This window comes from Pteropus alecto, unplaced genomic scaffold (genome assembly GCF_000325575.1).
Source record: "Pteropus alecto unplaced genomic scaffold, ASM32557v1 scaffold76, whole genome shotgun sequence".
NCBI classification, from domain to species: Eukaryota; Metazoa; Chordata; class Mammalia; order Chiroptera; family Pteropodidae; genus Pteropus; species Pteropus alecto.
Genome location: NW_006443138.1, coordinates 31,380,316 through 31,403,296, shown reverse-complemented (window position 1 = coordinate 31,403,296; position 22,981 = coordinate 31,380,316). Strand labels below are relative to the sequence as shown.

Here is a 22,981-nt window from a genome sequence, read left to right as displayed (position 1 = left end):
CAGTTTCTATTTTTTGATGTATAAATGTGTGGGTTTTTTTTTTTTTTTTTTTTTTTAGTATATTCACAATGCTGTGCAAACATAACCACTAAGTAATTCCTGAACATTTCTATCACCTCAAAGAGAACCTTTTAGCAGTCACTCCCGATTCTCCCCTTGTCTATCTCCTGGCAAACCATTAATCTACTTTCTGTCTCTGAACTTGGCTATTCTAGGAAGTTCACATAAATGAAATGATAAAATACATAGCCTTTTGTGACTGGTTTCTTTCACTTAGCAAAATGTTTTCAAGGTATGTCCATATTGCACCAAGTCTAAGTTCTTCATTTCTTTTCATGGCTTCATAATATATTCATTGTATGTCTATAACATATTTTATTTATTCATCAGTTGGTTTGCACTTGAGTTAATGCCACCTTTTGGCGACTGTGAAGAGTGCTGCTATGAAATCCATGTACAAGCTTTTGTTTGACCACCTATTTGCAGTTCTTTTGAGTATATACCTAGAAGTGGAATTGCTGGGTCATGTGATAATTATATGTTTAATTTAATGAGGAACTGCCAAACTATTTTCCAAACCAACTGTACCATTTTATATTCCTCCCAGCAATGTATAAAGGTTCCAGTTTCTCCACATCCCCATCAACACCTGTGACTGTACATTTATTTTTCTTATAGACATCCTAGAGGATGTGAAGTGGTACCTCACTGTGGCTCTGATTTGCACTTTCCTAATGACTAATGATGTTGAACATCTTTTCATGTGCTTACTGGCCATTTGTATATCTTTGGAACAATGTGTATTAAAATCTTTTCCTCATTTTTAAATTGGATTCTTCTGTTGAATTATTAAGAGTTTTACCTATTCTTAAACAAGATAGCTATATAGCTAGATATTTAAACAACCAATTATTTGGGGGAGAAAGTGCTTGTAATTAGGTTGAACCTAAAGAAAACAAAGGGGGTAAAGTACCAAAGTAACTAGTAATCTATGCTAGTTAATAATTTTTTTAAAAAGAGATCTCTGCTATTAGTGCCATTCTGCATGTAAATTACTTTCCCAGGCTTCAAACCCCACGTGAGGAAAAGAGACCTTCACAGCTCTAATCTTATTGGATTCTATCTCTTTTAAACTCTCATTATATTTTCATCAGTATAATGGTAATGCAAAACCACTCAACAGTTCTGAGACTATCATCAATAATGAATGATAGCAGAGTCCCTTCACAACCAAATGCAATATATAAAGACCATATAGCCATTGATAACAGAAGTCATTAATTATAGCGAGCCAGATAATAATGCTTATTCTATTGAAGTATATAAACTACAAATACCACTTCTACATCATTTCTCTTATCCCACACTTAATTTTTTATTTTACCTAGCATCTATCTCATCATCTTCCTCTCCCTCTGTTTAAACACTACGTACTAAATATTTTTAATATTTAAAATATATATTTCAAAACATATCTTAATAGAGCTAAATATATTTTTCCTTCTCTCTCAACATTTGCTATTATTCTAATATAACCAATCACTATCTTTCATCAGAATTATGCAAAAGGCTCCTGTTTCCTTGACCATGCAATCCAATTTGGAAATGAAAAGCACCACTTCTCCAGTCAACTAAGGCAAAAACCTGGGAGTCATACTGGATTTCTCCTATTCCTGAAAGTAGTTGTTTCTTACTGCTATTAGATGCTAATGATAAAACAATACTATCTCTGCCTTCAAAGAGTTTAAAATATAGTTTAAAAACTAGTGAAGGAAAGAAACACAGGGCACTCTAGAAGCATGAAGGAGAGAAACTTATTTGAGGATTTGTGGAAAACTTCTTAGAAGAGAGAACAGAGTTGGTTCTTAAAGAATAAGAACCGATGGACCAAGAGATGAGAAAGATGCTCTAGGCAGCAGAAAAGCGTAAATAAAAACACAGTGACAAGAAATACGCAGGCACTACAAGTTCTTCAGTATTCTAAAGCATAAGATGAGTGAAGAAAGATGAAGGTAGGGAAATAGGAAAGGTCAGACATGATGCCAAGGCATGGAAGGCAAAATACCAGTGTCTATCTGGATATAAAGCAAGGATATGACTCTATCTCATAGAAGGTGAGTGTTTCCTTATAGTCTTGCTGAGTTTGACACAGACCTTGGCTCCACTAAAAAAATGAATTCAACTTCCCTGCAATACCTAATATAGCAACTCTTAGGCCATCAATAACTCAGAGCAGAAGAGACAAATTTAAGGCAGCAGCAGCCAGCCGTTAGATAAAGGCTCAGTTTGAATTTGATGAACCAGAGTAGTGCTACATTTAAAATTTATTTCTACTAATCTGACTCCTTCAGTTAAAAAGCAAGAGGGCAAAGTCATACAATATTTAGAATAATATATTATCTCTTCCTGAGCACATTAAATGTTTTCCTAGGAAACCAAATATAAAAATTTTTTAAAGGCTGCAGTACAATACATGGTATTACAGGAGTTAAGACCAATCTCTCCTCTCTACTCCTAGAGCTTTCATTTAGCCCCAATTTGTCTTAATCATATATTAGGTGCCCCACATAAGAGGGAAGGCTTATCTTGGTGAGGTTGTTCATTGTCCCCTACAAGTGCTATACTAAATCCAAGCCCTGTCTTCTTATTCATGTACATACTGGTGTTAACGTTTTGAGAGACAAAAAATGTTTTACAAATAAGACAAAAGCTGTGAGATTCTGCCCTTAAAATTGTGCATTCAAACAAAGCAGCATACCATTTTGGGGGAAATTTTAGTCTCCCTGAAACATACCATGGATCCTAGTTTAAGACTCCTCATCTGGCTCTATCAGGATCTGGCTTAAATTCCACTCCTCTGGACTGAATCCAGTAACCTCTCTTATTTCTCCTAAACTCATAGCTCTGAGTCTGGGCCACACAAAGTATCATACTTATATATTTTCTACCATAATTCTCACTAATTTTTTCACAAGTATTAGTTATCTCCCTGACTATACACACCTCCATGGTTAAAAATATGATTTTCATTTCTTTGTGATCCCCCTTGTAATGCCTAACATATGCTGAGCAAACAGTGATACTCAACAAATGCTTGACTGACAGGAAAATTGGTCCCATCTTTGGATATAAAAGAGGCCCTAAACACTAGCTATTTTGATTTTTCTGAGGAACTGATAGATATAGCTCTTTTTTCATCTCTGTATTTCTACACATATGTACTATACCTCGGTGTCTGTTGTCCAAGGTCTCACAGTACCAGTGCTGAAGACAGAATTCAAACTCTACCTTTTCTGACTCAAGTCATCCTGTTCCTTCCACCCAGAATGCTCTCTCCCTCGATTTTGCCCTTCTGAATCCTTCTCATTACCTCTAAACTTTTAAATGATTAATCTGTTCTCTTTGCCATAAAGCATAGAGTAAATAGTGTGTATATATCTCATATCCCCTAACTATAAGTTCATAAAGATCAAGGATATGTTTTTACAACATCTTTGTTATATTGGTTTATTTCCTCAGCCCTTTTCCTCCCATGTGCCTTATAAGATTCTATACATATTATGTTAATAGATTTATATTAATTATGTCTTATATATATTAAAAGAAAGTTAATATTAGTTTTGAGGAACTTAGACAAGAAGGTCCAGTTCTTGAATCTCATGTCTTTTCTACTGAGAAATGGCTGTCATTGCTCTTTCTGCATGACTGCCACCTTGGAAACACCAACCCACGAGATGGAATATTTTTTATGTGCAATATAACACGTACCATAAACTGCTGTTCTAGACCTACAAGCTTCTGTGAAGGGGAAATGTATCTGTTTACTAACTTTTTCTACTATACACAGAGAAGAAAGACACTCAGTGGAGATCTGTGCAGAACTGAATAGGTTCAGGACTACTTTTTCCATAACCAAAGCTCAGTTTAGAATATATTACAAATGGCTCAAACACAGAAGATTTAAAACTTAACAAATAAACAAAGTCTTGATATTCTGAGTAACAGCCCCTCCAAACTACCTAAGCTGGATCCCCAAACTCATCCAACTAATTCCTTGTTCCTTTCCAACATAATCCTTCACTTTCATTAAGATGTAACTAAACTTCTTTCATGAAGCCGTTCCTGGGAGACCTGTCAAGATGGTGTAGAAGGCACACCTTCTCTTGCGACCACACCAAAACTATAACAAAATTACAGAGCAATCAGCACGTGGAGTCGCCTGTAGTCTGGCTGAAAAGAAGCCCTACAACTGGGGACATACATAAGAGGTTACCTTAAACCGGTAACAATCTCATCCCACAACTACGTGTGGCAATAGAGAATCAGGAGGCTATCTTGGTTGCAAAGCCCCCTCCCCACTTGAGGACAAGGAGTCCCGGATGCACACTGGGCTCCCCAGCACAGGGCTCCAGTGCTGGGAAGAGAAGTTTCCACAAACTCTGGCTATGAAACCCGGAGGAGGTTGAGGCTGAGTGAGATAAAGGGCTGCAGAAGTCAGAGGGCCCGGGTCCGGATTTATTCGCTGATAGACTCGTTCACTCTGAGCATAAGTGCTGAGGTAGCTGCTTGAGAAGCATTAGGGACATATGGGGAGGCACTGAATGGTCAGGCTTCAGGGCAAAGGCTGGAGGGGCAGCTTTCACCTGGACAGAAGTGTTGGTAGTATCCATTGTTCCTTTGTTGAAGCCTCCCCACTCCCAGCTTGCAGACACAGGTTTCTGCCATAGTGAATCAATATCAATCTGCCTAACAAAAGTCACTCTCTCTGCCCAGGGGATTCCCTGAGACTCTGCCTCTTCCAACTTGTGGGCTCACCCAAGCCACTTCCAGTGGTTTATTCCATACAAACGGCCTGTCTTGGCTCTTGCTGCGAACTTTCCTAAAATCTCTCAATAGCTCACAAAACCCAAAGAAGCAGCATCTGGCCTTGCCATGCCCCATACCTCTTGCTAAGCAGCCCCAAGTCCTGTACTAGTAGCAGCTGGCCTTGGTTTCTGGCTTGGCCGCTTGAGGCACCTACAAGACCAGCATGGGAGGCAGTCATCTGTGGACTGTATGGTGACTCTTACCAGGTGGCTGTGGAGGGGCACAGGCTGCGGCTGAACTTGGCCTGCAGCTGGACCCCTCCCAGGACTGTGCCACTGGGCTCCACAGGACACCTACTAAATAAAGTTACTCTACTAAGACCAGGAGACTTAAGAGCCCTACCTAATACATAAAAACAGACACAGGGAGGCAGCCAAAATGAGGAGACAAAGAAGCATGTCCCACATGAAAGAAGAGGACAAAGCTCCAGAAAAAGAACAACAAAATGGAGACAAACAATCTACCAGATGCAGAGTTCAAAACACTGGTTATAATGATACTAAAGGAACTTAGAGGAAGAGTAGATGAACTCAGTGAAAACTTTAACAGAGAGATAAAAAAAACAAAAATGGAGATGGAAAACATAAAAGGAAACCAGTCAGAAATGAAGAATACAATATCTGAGATGAAGAGTACATTAGAGGGAATCAACAGAGTGGATGAAACAGAGAATTAAATCAGGGATTTAGAGCATGGAATAGTGGAGGACACCCAATCAGAATAGCAACAAGAAAAAAGAATCCAAAAAAATAATGATAGTTTAAGGGGCCTCTGGGACAACATCAAGCATAACAACATTCGTGTCACAGGGGTACTGGAAGGAGAGGAGAGAGAGCAAAAAACTGAAAATCTATTTGAAGAAATAATGACAGAAAACTTTCCTAACCTGGTGAAGGAAATAGATATGTAAGTCTAGGAAGTTCAGAGAGTCCCAAACAAGATGAACCCAAAGAGGCTCATACCAAGACACATCATAATTAAAATGCCAAAGGTTAAAGACAGAGAAAATCTTAAAAGCAGCAAAAGAGAAGCAATTAGTTACCTATAAAGGAACTCCCATAAAACTGTCAGCTGATTTCTCAATAGAAACTTTGCAGGCCAGGAAGGCTTGGCACAAAATATTCAATGTCAAGAAAAGCAAAGATCTACAACCAAGATTACTTTACCCAGCAAAGTTATCATTTAGAATCAGAAGAACAGATTAAAGAACTTCCCAGATAAGAAAAAGCTAAAGGAATTAATCATCACAAAGCCAGTATTACAGGAAATGTTGGAGGGACTTAAGAGGAAAAAAAAATGTATCAAAAATATGAATAAAAATGGGAATAACTACATATATATCGACAAATACTTCAAATGAAAAAGAATTAAATGCTCCAATCAAAAGATAGGGTGGATGAATGGATAAGAAAACAAGACCCTTACATAGGCTGCCTACAAAAAACTCACTTCAGATTAAAAGACACACACAGACTGAAAGTAAAGGGATGGAAAAAGATAATTCATAATGGATCTAGAAGGTATTGTGCTGGGTGGAGTAAGTTAAGAAAGACAAATGTCATATGATTTCACGTACATGTGGAATCTAAAGAACAAAATAAACAAAAAACGCAAACTCACAGATACACAGAACACGAAGGTTACCAGATGGGAGGGGGGATGGAAGGGTCGGTGAAAAAGGGATTAAGAAGTACAAAGTGGTAGTTACAAAATAGTTACGGAGATATAAATTATAGCATAAAAAATATAGTCAATAATATTGTAGTAACTATGTATGGTGTCAGAGTGGTACTAGGTTTATTGGTGTCAGGGGGTTACTAGGCTTATTTATAACTTTGCGAGTTATTTAAATGTGTAATCACTATGTTGTACAACTGAAACTAATATAGTATTGTATGCTAAATATAGTTGAAAAATAAAAAATATTGAAAGAGAGAGAGAGAGACAGAGAGCGAGCGAGCCAGCCAGCCAGCCAGCCAGCCAGCCAACTAGCCAGCCAGCCAGCCAGCTGTTCCTGATTACACCCTACTATACAACTATCATTTCCTTTCTTGGTATTCTATAATACCTACTAAAAAATTGTACTTCACTGTGGCTTTCTGAATATTTATTTTGAACAATTAAACAATTAGCTTCCTTATGTTTAGGGTTAAAGTTTTAAAAGTTTATAATCTCTGTTTGAAGGAGTGTAATCTAGTTGGGGAGATCAGATAACACAGCAGTCTTCGAACTTTGCTGCCTAATTACAGACTCCTGTGAAACATTTATGACTCCCTGTGCTAAAGTTACAACGTACCACAACAATCAAATTAGAACCTTTGAAGGTGGGACCCAGGTATTACATCTTAGGAAAGGAAAATGGGTTTAACTCTGTTCTAATCAATTTGACTTCCTTCACATCATACCCAAAGCCCAAATATACTCAAGCACAATGATCAGGCAGAAGTAAGGTGATTTAGAGTTTTCAGTGCTACTAAAGATATTCTGAGCTTTGCTAATTCTTGATAAATCATCAATAATTAAGAATAACAGTGTGCAACAGAATGAACATAGCGATTCAGGAAACCATTTCTGTAAGCTTCTTGGAAGAGTATAACTGGAGGTCCAAGAGAGGAAGACCTAATCACCAAAGTCAGATCAACAGTTAAGCTAAATTTTCCTGTGAAGTTATATTTACCTACCTCTTTGCCAGAACACAATTCTAATTAGTCATGCAGATCCTCCAATGCTTGTTACAAAGGCCTTTCTCTGTGCCACATAATTTACACATTCAAAAGCTTAACTGTTTATTAAGTTATCTCTTCAAGGAGCTCTACCTTGTGAAGACCAGAAATGAAGGCTTACATAAAGAATAATTTTACAAGGAGGAAGAAAAAGGTAGTAAAGAAGAGCAGTAATGGTATAAAGTAGCACAAAGTTCATAATTATCCTTTAACTTTACTTTAGTACACTTATTTACACTTATTTACTTGCTCTCTCAAAAATCTCCAAATGAGAAAGTAAACAATTTGGATGGCAGCTTTATTATCCTCTACTCCCAAACCTCTGCAATGTTCTAAAAGTAAAGATAATGAGGCATTATTTAAGATTAAATTTTTTTCATTATTGAAATTTTGAACATTTTAAAACTAGACTTTCTGTTAAGAGGAAAAAGTTGGAAAAGAAAGTCAACAGAATTATACTACTGAATGATCAGTATACCACCCCTAGAAGCAAGACCATCCTATTTTCTCCAAGAATTTGTATTTCAGAGTTATACAGAACAGTCAAAGAACACCAGTTACTCCACTCCGAGTAAATTAAAATTGTATATTTTTTTTAGTCTTCTGTTAACATTTTTAAATTTTCATCTAAAAAACTCAAAAAAGTGCTACAAACCACTTCCACGTCCCAAGATATTTGAAATAAGGAATGTAATTTCTCATGCTTCTTTATTCTTAGTCTTAAAATCACATCTGCTCTCATTCTCTGTTCACACTCTAAAAGCTTTGTAATCTGTTCCACATCATTTCAAAAGATGTACAGTCAGCTGGATTCACAGAGCGGGCCTTACAATTACACAGCTCTTCAAACAGAAGGGTTATCCAGGGGTCAGCAAGGTCTTAAGTGCTCACTGATAGAAATTCTCAACAAGTTGTTTATCTGTACTTCTAAAAACAACCTCTAGTAACAAGAACGGATTTAAAAGACAAAAGCAAAAACAAAAAGAACCATAACAAAAATAGTAACAATTTTAATCCTCAGAAAGGAGATCTTTGCTACTTTGTCTTTAGGTCTCGAAACCAAAACAAGTGAAACAGAAATTTCAAAAGTTCCATCATGAAGACATAAGGAAAAAATTAACAAACTGAAATAGAATTTAGTTACAAAGAAATGAATTTTTCTTTTTAACAGCTCAAAGCTAACAAAAGAGTTAACATTTTTGTCCCACATCTAGAAGAAATTTTCTTCTTTTCCAAGATACTTAGATCAGCAAGTTTGTCAAATTACAACTTTGGAATAATATCTTGATTGAAAACCAATTTGGATTTAATTGATTTTTTCCTGGCTGTCATGGCCTCCCTACCTTACAATTTATTTCTGTACTTGGAATGTGACGTTTTAATGAATATTCGTCAACAATTTTGTGCTTTGATGTTAGAAGTTTAAAAAAAAAAAAAAGAGATGACCATTAGACCAATTCATATAAAACAAAAATATAAAAACAGAAACCTCTTTCTTAACAATTACTGTCATTAATGAAGACTAGGTTTTCACTAAAAGTTAGAGCACTGTTTGGGGTAATATTTTACCTAAAACTTAGCACATTTAGGGAATAATATCTACAATTATTCTTAGAGCCATTCCAATCTAATCATTTTTAGCACAAAATATTTATATCGTTGGAAATATCTATCTCTTTAGTCCCACTGATACAAAAAACACAAAGCAGTAACTTCAGGGCTGTAACTGCTGATGAACCGATCTCCTAGAGATTTAACATTTCCATCTGTCAGAACACCAAAGACCATATTCACTGGTAAACTCACCTAGGGACTCACCAATGTGCCAATAAACCTTTATCATCACTTCTCAGCCTTTATACAATATCCCTCTCTTAAGTATTCATCTTAAAAAATAAAAATGGATAACTGCTTTTCTTCATTCAGACAGGATACTAACAACCAAATGCCTCTTGGATCACTATTAATCTAAAATAAGAAAATGAAGGATGTGAAGAAAATATTCTAGAAGTAATTTTCCACTTAATATGATGACAGAGACGCACAAAAATACATTTTAGAACACAGTGCGGTAAACATCCACACTCATATATAAAACAGATTTCATGAAACAGTACTTACTGTTAACTACACTAAAATTATTTCAGCTTCAAAACCCACTTAACTGATTTTAGATCACAAACTATGTGAAAACTCTAACAAATTCTTACCTAAAATTTCCAAGAGACAGTTTTCACTTATTCTTGACTTCTAAAAAAAAATCACCAAAACACTTTTTGAGGTTTGCTATTCTTAAAATAGAAATGAGTGGCTTCAAGTTAAAGAGAAAAAAGTCAAAAAGACATATGACATTTCCCCCAATAATCTTTTATGTAATCTAAAACTAAATTTTTCATAATAAGTATTTAGTTTAGTACATGACATAGAAGAAAATGAAAGAGAAGCCTTACCACAGTGGACTTGTACTGCCCTTTTCAAGAGACAGTCTTACTTCTATTGTAGCAACACAATCCCAGGAAATGAAAAGACAGTGAGAAAAAGGAGGGAGGGAACAAGGATGAGTCAGGAAGAATCATAGTATGCCAACTAGTTTGTGCCCTAATTATGCTGCAAGGCAAATAAGTCAAAATTAAAACTCAAAGGAAACTTCAATCGGACTTAAGAAGAGAAAAAAAATACTCAGAGAAATATATGAAATGTAACATTTCATAAAACACTTTTATATCGTTATTTTTGTTAGATAGAGAAGCTATTCTTCCCATTTGTAGTGGATGAAACAGAAGCTCCTAGAAGTTAAACAAATTCCCTCCAAACACAGGATAATATTTAGTAGAGCATGGGCCACAAACAAATCTTGTTATTTCCAATCATGTTCTTAAGTTACTACTCTCCAGCAGAGTAAAAAAAATAAGATAAAGGAAGAAATACACACATCCCTAACTTATAACTCTACTTATAACATAATAATTCTAATCCCAGTATAAACAGTAATATAAAGTTATACTCCAGTTCTGAAAAACTAATTGCTACTTATAGTTAAGATGTACGATCCTAAAGAAATTTTTATTTCTAATTGCACCCCAATTAATAATCCCCTGCTTTTGTCTTCCTACTACACTTCGAACACACCTACCTTACGGCACATAACATGCTGCACACAGTTATATACATTTATGTTTCCTCAACTAGATCTCAGCTCAAAAGTAGAGCCTATACTCTATTTAACTTTTGTGTACTAGTCTAGCATAACACATGCAATCAATTAAGGTTTACTGTATACTGAAAAATAATCTCTGAAGGGCTTAAACAATATTATAGACATTAATTAATCTTCACAAACTCCTTTTAAAATGAGCAGGGACTATCAATGATTTAATTAGTTTATAAATAATCTAAAAATATGCATAAAAATGATTCATCTAAGGCTATGTAGTTAGACAGTAGTAAACACTACCAGGTCATTCTGCTTCTCAGGAAAAACCAAGAGAAAGAACAAGAGTTGGTGCAGCCTGTGATTATTGCTTCTATATTCCATATAGACATTTCAAAGATTTCATAGAAATGTGCCCATGGTTGAAGTAACTAAGAACAAATGATATAGATCCTTTTTTTTTAAAGTCTCAGCTTGAGGTCATTTTGTCTTCTGGTTTCTGGGAGAAGTGGAAGTCGCCACTCCATTCTAATAACAAGTAAAAAGCCGAATAAAGTGAAAAATCAGTAACTCTTATTAGATCTGTAAGAGAAATAAGGTCACAGGGCAAACCAAAACTGAAGTGACAGTCAAAGGGAGTCACAGCTTACATACCACAGGGGATATGCCCTGGGAACCAGTGTTGAGGTAGGAAAACCTGAACTATAACTGATAAATTACTAGAGGCACAGTGTGTACAACACTGAGCATTAAAAACTTCAAGAAATTCAGTCATGGGAAGAACCCCATAATTTTGTGAGCTTTATCTCCAGGAGCTCGACTGGGTACTCACAACAAATACCAGAGAAAAATCCCCTCATGCTTCTGGCAGGATGCGAGGAAAAGAAATCATTTTGAAATAGCCAGAGCACTCTGTTCTTAACAAGGCCTGCCTCCAGGGAAAATTAGTTAACCAGAGCCTAACCTGCTGGTATATTATCAGAGCCTAACTGATGCAGGGTTGAGAGAAACATCCAACTCCAGCCCACTCTAGCCATTGTGCTACAACCAAGAGGAGAGAAAAAAAATTAAAAACACTTGTGAAGGTCACCGTGCAAAGGCATAGGCTCAGTAAAAGACTGATCTGATCACAGGACTACAGAATGCTTCCCCTTTCCCCTAGCTCACCACCACATTACTATGGGCCTATTTACAGCAGTTCCTTTTACCCAATACGTCATGTCCAGCCATCAAGACAATATTACAAGGCAAACCAAAAGGCAAAAACCAATTCGAAGAGATGGAGCAAGCATCAGAACCAGATATGGCAGCTGTTGGAATTATCACACCAAGAATTTAAAACAACTGTGATTAATAAGCTAAGGGCTCTGATGGATGAAGTAGATAGCATGCAAGAACAGATGCGTAATGTGAGCAGAGGGATGGAAATTCTAAGAGAGAACCAAAAGAAAAGCTAGAGATGAAAAACACTGTGACAGAAATGAAGAGTACCTTTGATGGGCTTATTGCTAGACTAGACAAGGCTTAGGAATCTCTGAGCTTGAGGATATCTCAACAGAATCTTTGAAAACTGAATAGCAAAGATAACAAAGATGGAAAAAACAGAGCAGACTATCCAAGGGCTGTGGGACCACTACAAAAGGTGTAACGTATACGTAATTGAAATATGAGGAGATGAAAGAAAGGAATAGAAGTAATATTTGATACAATAATGACTGAGAACTTCCCCCCAAATTTATGTCAAACACTAAACCATAGATTCAGGAAGCTCTGGGAACATAAAGTAGAATAAATGTCAAAACACTACACCTATGCATATAATTTTCAAACTACAGAAAATAATAATCTTTAATGTGTATGCACCTACCAGTAGAGTCTGAAACTATAAAAGGCAAAAACTGATAGAATTGCAAGAAGAAATAAATAAATCCACCATTATTATTAGAGGCTTCAACACTCCTCCATCAGAAATGATCCAGCAGGCAGAAAATCGCTAAAGACATAGCTGAACTCAACACCACCACCAAACAACTGGCTACAAAGGACATCTATGTAATTCTACGTCATCCAGTAACAGAAGACATACATTCTTTCCAAGCTCACATGGAATATTCACCTAGACCACTCTGGGACATGAAACACAGTGACTTAACAAATTTAAAAGAACAGAAATCATACAATATCTACTCTCAAATTACAATGGAATACAACTAGAAACCAGTAACAGAAGATAGCTGGAAATCCCTAAAATACCTAAAGATTAAACAACAGACTTCTAAATAATACATGAGTCAAAGAATAAATCTCAAGAGACATTTTAAAATATTTTTAATTAAATAAAAATTAAAACTTTATTAATATTAGTGTGAAACAGTGAAAGCAGTGCTTAGACGGAAATTTATAGCATTGAATACATATATTAGAAAAGAAGACCTAAAATCCATCATCTAGGCTTCCTCCTTAGTAAACTAGAAAAAAAAATAGAAAATTAAATCCAAAGTAAGCAGAAGATAATAAAAATAACAGAAATCAATGAAGTTGAAAATAGGAAATCAATAGAAAAAACATCTACAACACCAAAAGATGTTTCTTTGAGAAGATCAATAAGCCAGGCTAATTGAGAAAAAAAAGAGAACACAAATTACTAATATCAGAAATGAAAGATAGGACATCCCTACTGATCCCATGGACATTAAAAGGATAATTAAGGCTATGAACAACTCTATTCCCACAAATTTGATAACCTAGATGAAATGGTCCAATTCTGTGAAAGACATAATCGGCCAAAGCTCCCACAAGAAAAAATATACAAACTGAATAAGCCTATATCTATTTTTAAAATGGAGTAAATAATTAATAAACTTCCAAAACAGAAAGGACCAGGGGCAGGCAGGTTCACTGGTGAATTCTACCAAACATTTAAGGAAGAAAATATACCAAATCTCTACAATCTCTTTCAGATGATTGAAATAAAAGAAATACTTTCTAACGCATTCTATAAGAGCAGTATTACACTAATTCCAAAATCAAAGACATTAAAAGAAAACTACAGATGCAAAAATTCTCAAAAATATTAGCAAACAAAATCCAACAATGTACAAAAAAGAAATATATGCCAAGACCAAATGAGATTTATCCCAGGTATGCAAGACTGGCTCAACATTCAAAAAACAATGTAATCCATCAGATCCACAGGCTGCAAAAGAAAAACCACATGATCTTATCAATAGATGCAGAAAAGCATTCGACAAAAGTAACATCCAATCATAATAAAATTCTCAGTAAATTAGGACTAAAGGGAAACCTTCTCAACTTGATAAAGCTTCTCAACTTGATAAAGAATACCTACAAAAAGCCTACAGCTAACATCATGCTTAATGGAGAGAAACTAGTTTTCTCACTAAGATCAGAACAAGGCAAAAATGTCCCCTCTCACCACTGCTTTTCAACATGATACTAGATGGCCTAGAAATTTTAATAAGGAAATAAAATGTATACAGATTGGGAAGGAATACATAGAACTGTCTTGCTCACAGATTACATGGTCGTCTATGTAGAAAATCCAAAAGAACAGACAAAAAACTCCTAGAATTAATAAACAATGATAGCAAGGTTACAGGATACAGGTTAATATACAAAAGTCAACTGCTTTCCTATATACTAGCAATGAACAAGTGAAACTTGAAATTAAAAACACAATACCATTTACGTAAGCACCTCAAAAAAGAAATACTAAGGTATAAATCTAACAAGATAGGTATAAGATCTAAATGAGAAAAACTACAAACCTGATGAAAGAAATCAAAAAAGAAATAAATGGAAAGATATTTCATGTTCATGGACAGAAAGACGCAATATGGTTAAGATGCCAGTTCTTCCCAACTTGATCTAATGATTCAATGCAATCCCAACCAAAATCACAGCAAGTCTTTTAATAGATATTGACAAATTGATTCTAAAGCTTATATAGAGACACAAAAGACTGAGAATAGCCAACACAATATTAAGGAGAAAAAAGTTGGAAGACTGACACTACCTGACTTCTAGACTTATTATAAAGCCAGAGTAATGAAGACGCTATAGTATTAGTAAAACAATAGACAAACAGATCAATGGAATAGAATATAGAGCCCAGAAAATAAACCCACATAAATACAGTTAATTGATCTTTGACAAAAAAGCAAAGGCAATACAGTGAAAAAATGACAGCCTTTTCAAAAATGGTGATGGAACAACTGGACATCCACATGAAAAAAAAAAAAAAAGAATCTAGACACAGATCATAAACGCTTTACAAAAATTAACTCAAAATGGATCACAGACCCAAATGTAAAATGCAAAACTATAAAGCTCCTGGAACATAACAAAAGAGAAAATCCAGATGACCTTAGGCTTGGTGATAACTTTTTAGATAAAACGCCAAGGCATAACCAATGAAAAAAATAATTGATAATCTGGACTTTGCTAAAATTAAAATTTTCTGCTCTGTGAGAGACAATGTCAAGAGAATGAGAAGACAAGCCACAGAATGGAAGAAAATATTTGCAAAAGACACATCTGATAAAAGACTGTTATCCAAAATATATGAAGAACTCTTAAAGATCAACAATAAGAAAATAAACAATCCAATTTAAAAATGGGCCAAGGACCTTAACAGACACCACACCAAAGAAGACATACACATGGCAAATAAGCATATGAAAAGATGCTCCAGCAAATGACATACTAGGTTATAGAGAACCCTAAAGATTCCACACACACACACAAAAACTGCTAGAACTGATAAATGAGTTCAGTAAAGTAGCAAGATACAAAATTAATACTCAGAAATCAGTTGCATTTTTATACACCAATAATGAACTATCAGAAAGAGAAATTAAAAAACAAACTTGTTTAAAACTGCACCAAAAAAATAAAATACCTATGAATAAATTTAATCAAGGAGGTAAAAGAACTGTACTGAGAAAATTATAAGACTCCGAAGAAAGAAACTGAAGAAGACACAAATAAATGGAAGCATAATAATACTCATGAATAAGAAGAAGTAACATGATAAAAATGTCCACACTACCCAAAGCAATCTACTGATTCAATGCAGTCCCTATCAAAATAGCAATGGCATTTTTACAGAACTAGAACAAATAATCCTAAAATTTATAGGGAACTACAAAAGACCCTGAATAGTCAAAGCAGTTTTGAGAAAAAAAACAAAGTTGGAGGTATCACACTATCTGATATCAAACTGTACTATAAAGCTATAGTAATCAAAACAGCATGATAATAGCATAAAAGCAGACACTTAGATCAACGAACAGGATAGAGCACAGAAATAAACCCATGCCTATATGGTCAGTCTATCCATGATAGAAGAAGCAAGAATATACAAGGGGATAAAGACAATCTATTTAATAGATGGTGATGGGAAAACTGGATAAATGCAAAAAATGAAACCAGACCACCTTCTCACACCACATACAAGAATAAACTCAAAATGGATTAAAGATTTAAATGTAAGACCTGAACCTATAAAACTCCTAGAAGAAAACACAGGCGGGTAAACTCTCTGACACTGCTCTGAGTAATATTTTTTTTGGCTGTCTCCTTGGACAAGGGAAACAAAAGGGGGGCGGGGGGAAGACTACATCAAACTAAAAAGTTACTGCATAGCACCATCAACAAAACAAAAAGACAACCAACTGAATGAGAGAATATATTTGCCAATGATATGTCCAATAATGGTTTAATACCTAAAAGTTATAAAACAAAAATACTCATACAACTTAACACCAAAAAAATAAACAATCCAATGAAAAAATGAACAGAGGACCTAAATAGACATTTCTCCAAAGAGGACATACAGATGGCCAAAAGACGTATGAAAAGATGTTCAATGTCACCAATCATCAGAGAAATGGAAATTAAAAATATGATGAGATATGACCTCATACCTGCCAAAATGGCTATCATCAGTAAGTCAACAAACAAGTTTTGGCGAGGATATGGAAAAAAGGGAATCTTCATGCATTGTTGGTAGGATTGCAAATCAGGACAGCAACCATGGAAAACAGTATGGACATTCCACAAAAACTTAAAAATAGAACTACCATATGACCCAGGCAAATCCACTTTTGAGTATTTATCCGAAGAAATCCAAAACACTAATTTGAAAAGATATATGCATCCCTATGTTCATTGCAGCATTATTCACAATAGCCACAACATGGAAGCAATCAAGTGCTTATCAACAGAAAATGTGATAAAGAAGAAACAGTACATATATACAATGGACTATTACTCAGTCATAAAAGAGAATGAAATGTTACCATTTGCAACAACATGGATGGACCTAGAGGGTATTATACTAAGTGAAATAAGTTAGAGAAAGACAAATACCACATATGATTTCACTTATGTGTGGAATCTAAAAAACAAAATAAATGAACAAACAAAATAGAAACAAACTGATAGTTCCCAGATGGGAGCGGGGGTTTGGGGACAGGGTGAAAAAGGTGAACAGATTAAGTACAAACTGGCAGTTACAAATACGGGGATGTAAAGTAGAGCATAGAGAATACAGTCGATAATATTGTAATAACTATGAATGGTGTCAGGTGGGTACTAGAGTTGTCAGGGACAGGGATATATAAATATCTAATCACTATGCTGTCCACCTGAAACTAATATAATACTGAATATCGACTGTAATTTAATTTAAAAAAATTTTTAAGGATAGAAAGAAAAAATAGGAATGTTCCACATTATATGTCATCAGGAAAATGCAAGTTAAGACAATGAGAGATTTTCCAGGGCAAAATGGCGTATATGATAGAAGCTTCACTCCTCCCCTCATGACCACATCAAAGTTGAAACAGAAACACAGAGCAAACAGCAAGCAGAGTCACCTGGGGGTCTAGATGAACAGAAGCTCTACAACTAAGGAGAAAAATAAGAAATCGCCCTGCAATGATTGGAGGTACAAGGGAGCAAAGACAGGAGGCTGCAAAGCTGCCTGGTCCTGAGTGGCAGAATGGGACAGAGGCTGCAGCAGCTGCAACCGCCTCTAAAAGGGGCCATGTTTGCAACTAGACATTCACAGTGACGGACCTGCTCGCTCTGAGCATCAGCGCCCAGTCAGCTCCTCAGCAGACACCAAGTACTTACAGAGGGATACTGAGTTGTCAGAGCGAGGGCCGGAGGTGAGACTTTCTACAGGGCACAAGTGCTGGTGGTATCCTCTGTTGAGCCCTCTCCCCTCCCAGTGTGCAGATGCAGAGCTGCCAAAATTGAAGTGTCATCAAACTGGAAAACAGAGGTCACTCAGCCCAGAGCATTCCCTGAAATTCCACTTCTCTCAATTCATGGCCCCACCCAAGCCACATTCCGCTGTGTTCTTGGTGAGTCCGGTGACACATGCTGAGCAGTACCAAGACTCACACTGATGGTAGCTGATCTCGGTTTCTGGCGTGGCTTCTTGTGGCAACTATAAGCACAGCTTTGGATTCCTTGCTGAATATTAACAGGTGGCCCCGGAGGGCACAGGCTGGGGTTAAACTTGGCCTGCCGCTGAACCCCTCTCAGGACTGTGCCACTGGACACCTACCACACAAAGCTGCACTAATAAGACCAGGAAACTTAGGAGCTTTGCTTATTACTACATAGAAACAGATACAGAAAGGCAGACAAAATGGGAAGACAAAGAAGTTGAGTCAAGCAATCTCACAGATACAGAATTCAAAACACTGATTATAAAGATGCTCGATGAATTTGGGAGAAGTGTAGATGAACTCAGTGAGACCTTTAACAAAGATAAAAAAAACATAAAAATGGATATGAAAATTATAAAAGGGAACCAGTCAGAAATGAAGAATATAATATCTGAGATGAAGAGTATATTGCAGGGAATCAACAGAGTGGAGTAAGAAGAGGATTGAAACACCAATATAGAGGTTGAGGAAGCCAAGGACACCCAATCAGAATGGCAAGAAAAAAGTAACCAAGAATATAATAATAATTTAGGGAGCCTAAGGGACAAAATTAAAGGAAACAACGTCCGTGTCAGAGAGGCACCTGAAGAGGGACGACAGAAGTTGAAAATCTATTTGAAGAAATAATGATGGGAAACTTCACTAACCTGGAGAAGCTCAGAGAGTCCCCAAAAAAATGAACCCAAAGAGGCCCACACCAAGACACATAATTAAAATGCCAAACGTTAAATACAAAGAGAGAATCTTAGAAGCAGCAAGAGAAAAGCAATTAGTTACTTACAAGGGAGCTCCCATAAGACTAGCAGCTTATTTCTTAAAAGAAACTTTGCAGGACAGAAGGGCTTGGCACAAAATTTTCAAAGTGTTGAAAACCCAGGATCTACAAACAACAATACTTTATCCAGCAAAGCTATCATTTAGAATCAAAGGACAGATAAAGAGCTTCCCAGATAAAAATAAGCTAAAGGAATTTATCACCACTAAGCCAGTATTACAGGAATTGTTGGACGGCCTTCTTTAAGAAGAAAAAACATGGATCAAAAACATGAAAATAGGGGGTGGCTCCATAGTGTGGTGGTTAACATGTCTGCTTTACACGCAGAAGGTCCTAAGTTCTTTACACGCAGAAGTGTCCCAGGTGGAGCAATGGACCATATCCCAGGTGCGCCAGGCCCTGGGCGCACCAGGCCCCCTGAGTGCACCAGGGGTGCTAGGCCCTGGGTGCACCAGGCCCCGAGTGCATGTCGCGAGCATGTGGGAGGAGATGCCCTGCCTTCAGAGATCCAGTTCTTAAGGGGAAATGGCAACATCCATAGGTCAGAGGCGGACGTGGAGGTGGGGGGGAATTAAAGAGTGGGGGAAAAAAAACATGAAAAAAGAATGGTAATAACTACATATTTATCAACAAGTTCCTCAAATGGAAAAGAATTAAGTGTTCCAACCAAAGGACAGAGTGGCTGAATAGATAAGAAAACAAGACTTCTACATAGGCTGCCTACAAGAGACTCACTTCAGATTAAAAGACACACAGACTAAAACAAAGGTGATGATAACACTATACTTTCAGGGATTATTTCTATAGTTCATCATAAAACGAAGGTGGTGGAAAAGATATTGCCTTGGTGGACCTAGAGGGTATTGTGCTGAATGAAGTAAGTCAGATAAAGACAAATACCATACAATTTCACATACATGTGGAATCTAAAGAACAAAATAAAGAACAAAAATGGAAACAAACTCATAGATATAGAGAGTTTGTATCTATGAGTTTTGAAGGCTCAGGCTCATAGATGGGAGTGGGAGTTGGAGGGATGGTGAAAACGGTGAAAAAGGGTAAAGGGATTAAAATGTACAAGTGGATAGATACAAGATAGTCATGAAGATATAAAGTGTAGCATAAGGAAAATAGTCAACAATGTTGTAAAAATATGTAAAGGGGAGAGGAGTACTAAATTTAGTAGGGTGACCACTTTGTGAGTTATATAGATCTCTAATCACTATGCTGTACAACTGAAACTGATATATTATTATATGCCATCTATAGTTGACAAAAAAAATCACTGAATTATACAATGTAAATATGAGCAACTAATTGTCTATTATACTTCAACAAAGCTGGGGGAAAAAGGCAAAAAAAAAAAAAAGAGTGGACAAAAAACAAGATAGGAAACATCTACAACATGCCAAAAGATTCCCTTCTGTTCTTCCCTCCCGAATCCCTCCGCTGCTCTTTGGCCCTAGGCAACCAGTGATCATTTTATTACCATAAAATTGCCTTTTTAAGAGTTTCATATAAGTAATCAAAAAGTCTTTCATTCAAAACATTTTTGATATTTATTCAGGTCACTGAATGTATCAGAAGTTCATTCCTTTTTATTTATTTATTTTTTTTTTAGAGGCAGGGAGGCGGGTGGGTGCCCCCTTCGGTCTGGGGATCCACCTCCCATTGTGCTGCCAGACCCGTGGACCCCTGTGAGCGGAGCTCATAGGCAGTTTGCTTGGGTGATGCCCCCAGGGAGGGCCTGGCCCCAGAGAAAAGGGGAAGAGAAGGGTAAAAAATGAGGGCAGCTCTCCCTTTCCCCCACACCACTGCTGCATGCCAGGCACAGGGGTAGGGGAGGAGACGGACAAACCCTTGTGTTGAGGGCTCACTTTCAATAGATCTCAACGAGGGAGCTGCTCTGCTACATACGAAACCCCTACCCAGAAGCAGGTCTTCTACTAATGGTTTAGCACCAGGTTCCCCACAAACGTGCAGTGCATGACAGTTCATTCCTTTTTATTGCTAAGCTGTATTCCATTGTATGGGTATCATAAACTTGTTTATCCATTTACCTGTTGATGGACAGTGAGTTGTCCTGACTTGGAACTATTAAAAATTAATCTATAAAATTTAATAAACAAAAAATGAGATACCACTATGCACCTATTAGAATGGCCAAAATCTGGAACACTGACAACACAAATGCTGACAAGAATGTGGAGCAACAGGAACTCTCATTCATTGCCAGTGAGAATGCAAAATGGTACAGCCACATTGGAAGACAGCTTGGTGGTTTCTTACAAAATTAAACATTCTCTTACTAAATTGTACTCTTTAGTATTTACACAAAGGAGTTAAAAACTTATATCCAAACAAAAAACCTGCACACAGACTTTTGCACTTTGTTTCACCCTGATGTCACGTTCAAGTGGCTGAAGACAAACACATTACCTGTGAAAATCATAGGACAGACTTTATATAATAGACATGCAACATCAAGTAGCCAAATGAGTCTTCTCTGGAAGAGTGCCCTAATGGTTTTAAGAGCTGTCAATGTAGTGTTTAACACAAAGTAAAGGTAATTCATGCTGACACTTTGTATTAGAGGAAACAGTTTCACCAACTGACTGAAAAGCAATCTCTTGGTTTTAAACGGCAAAAAACAAGTGTTGCTTAGACCCAATAATGTAAAATACAGACTGGGCATTCAAATTTAGAGAGAAAAACACATTTTAAATATTAACAAATTAGTTATCCATATTATTTCTCTTTTCTTTAGCACACATATTTTAGTTGAATAAAATACTTCCTCCGTAACAAATTATAATCAACAAACTTTGATGCACTACATCATAATAAAATTAAAAATCAAAAAAGGAATACATAACATTTGCTACAGTTTTCTTCTTCCTTTACAAGCATCATATAGGAAAAGAAGGTTCCTGGGCAGAGCTACCCATAATCAACAGCAATGGCAATGACAATGGCAGTAGAAAATTGAGGGGCTGGAACATGTACCTGCCTCATTCTCTATCCACAATGGAGGTATGGAGAAGACTCTTTCTTTCAGATGCACAACATGAATCAGGAGAGAGTAGTTCAAGAGGTAGGTCGCAACTATGACAGCCCTTCTGCACAAGAAGATGGGCAGATTATGGTTGATGTGGAAATGTACACCAGCAGAGACTAAAGCTTTCAGTCAGAAGTTGTAAAAGGATAAAGAAGTTAATGCTTTGAAGAAACGTGTAAAATTTGTGTCTGACTGGTCCCATAGACCTGTAAATATTCCTAAAAAGTTCTACTTCAGGAAAGTTGAATGCTCTGTTTCTTTAAGCATGAGGAAAAGTAGAGCATGAGAAAAGGGGGTGTTTTCTCTGTAGAATCTCTTAAGGTGTTCATTCCACCTCTCTTCCTTTCTCATGTTTTAGCTTTGGGGCTAAGCAGTTATCTTAAAAAGGGCTGAGCAAACCTTCTGCCAGGACCCACTAAGGGAAAGAAAAGTCCCTGGAAAAGCACGTGACCTGTGAAGTGGTGTATTGTCAGAGTAGTTTATTTGAACTATAAGCATAATCCAACTTACCACCCTATTTTTACATATCCAAGTCCCAGTAACTTTCAAATTCAGTATTTTATTCAAAGTCTTGAGGCAATTTACTAACCTCATTCCCTTTTTGGCCTATTAGACACTTTTAAATTTCCTAAATGATTTTACTATTGTTTAGAAACTTTCAAGGGCCTCTTTTCTGCAAATGCCACCTATTTATAACTTTGTCAATAATGATATTGTCTTTTTTCATACCACCACACTTAGTTTTAATCTTACATGAACTACCCTCTCTCTCCTAAGACAAGAACAGGTTAGTAAATGATATAAAAGCTTTGTTGTTTCGTTTTGATTTTCAAGAGCTTCCCTAAGTTTGAATTTGTATTCATTAAAAAAAAAAAAAAAACAAGACACTAGAAAAAATATCCTGAGCAATAAAAAATTATTTTA

The 22,981-nt window shown here is 36.4% G+C and overlaps 1 protein-coding gene and 1 pseudogene across 1 annotated transcript in view; one reads left to right on the top strand and one right to left on the bottom strand.

Moving 5' to 3' along the window:
* Positions 1-22,981, bottom strand: part of BCL2L13 (BCL2 like 13) — a 90,526-nt gene that overhangs the window by 16,928 nt on the left and 50,617 nt on the right. The gene's annotated exons all lie outside the window — the stretch shown is intronic.
* LOC102890934 lies at positions 21,856-22,937 on the top strand (annotated as a pseudogene).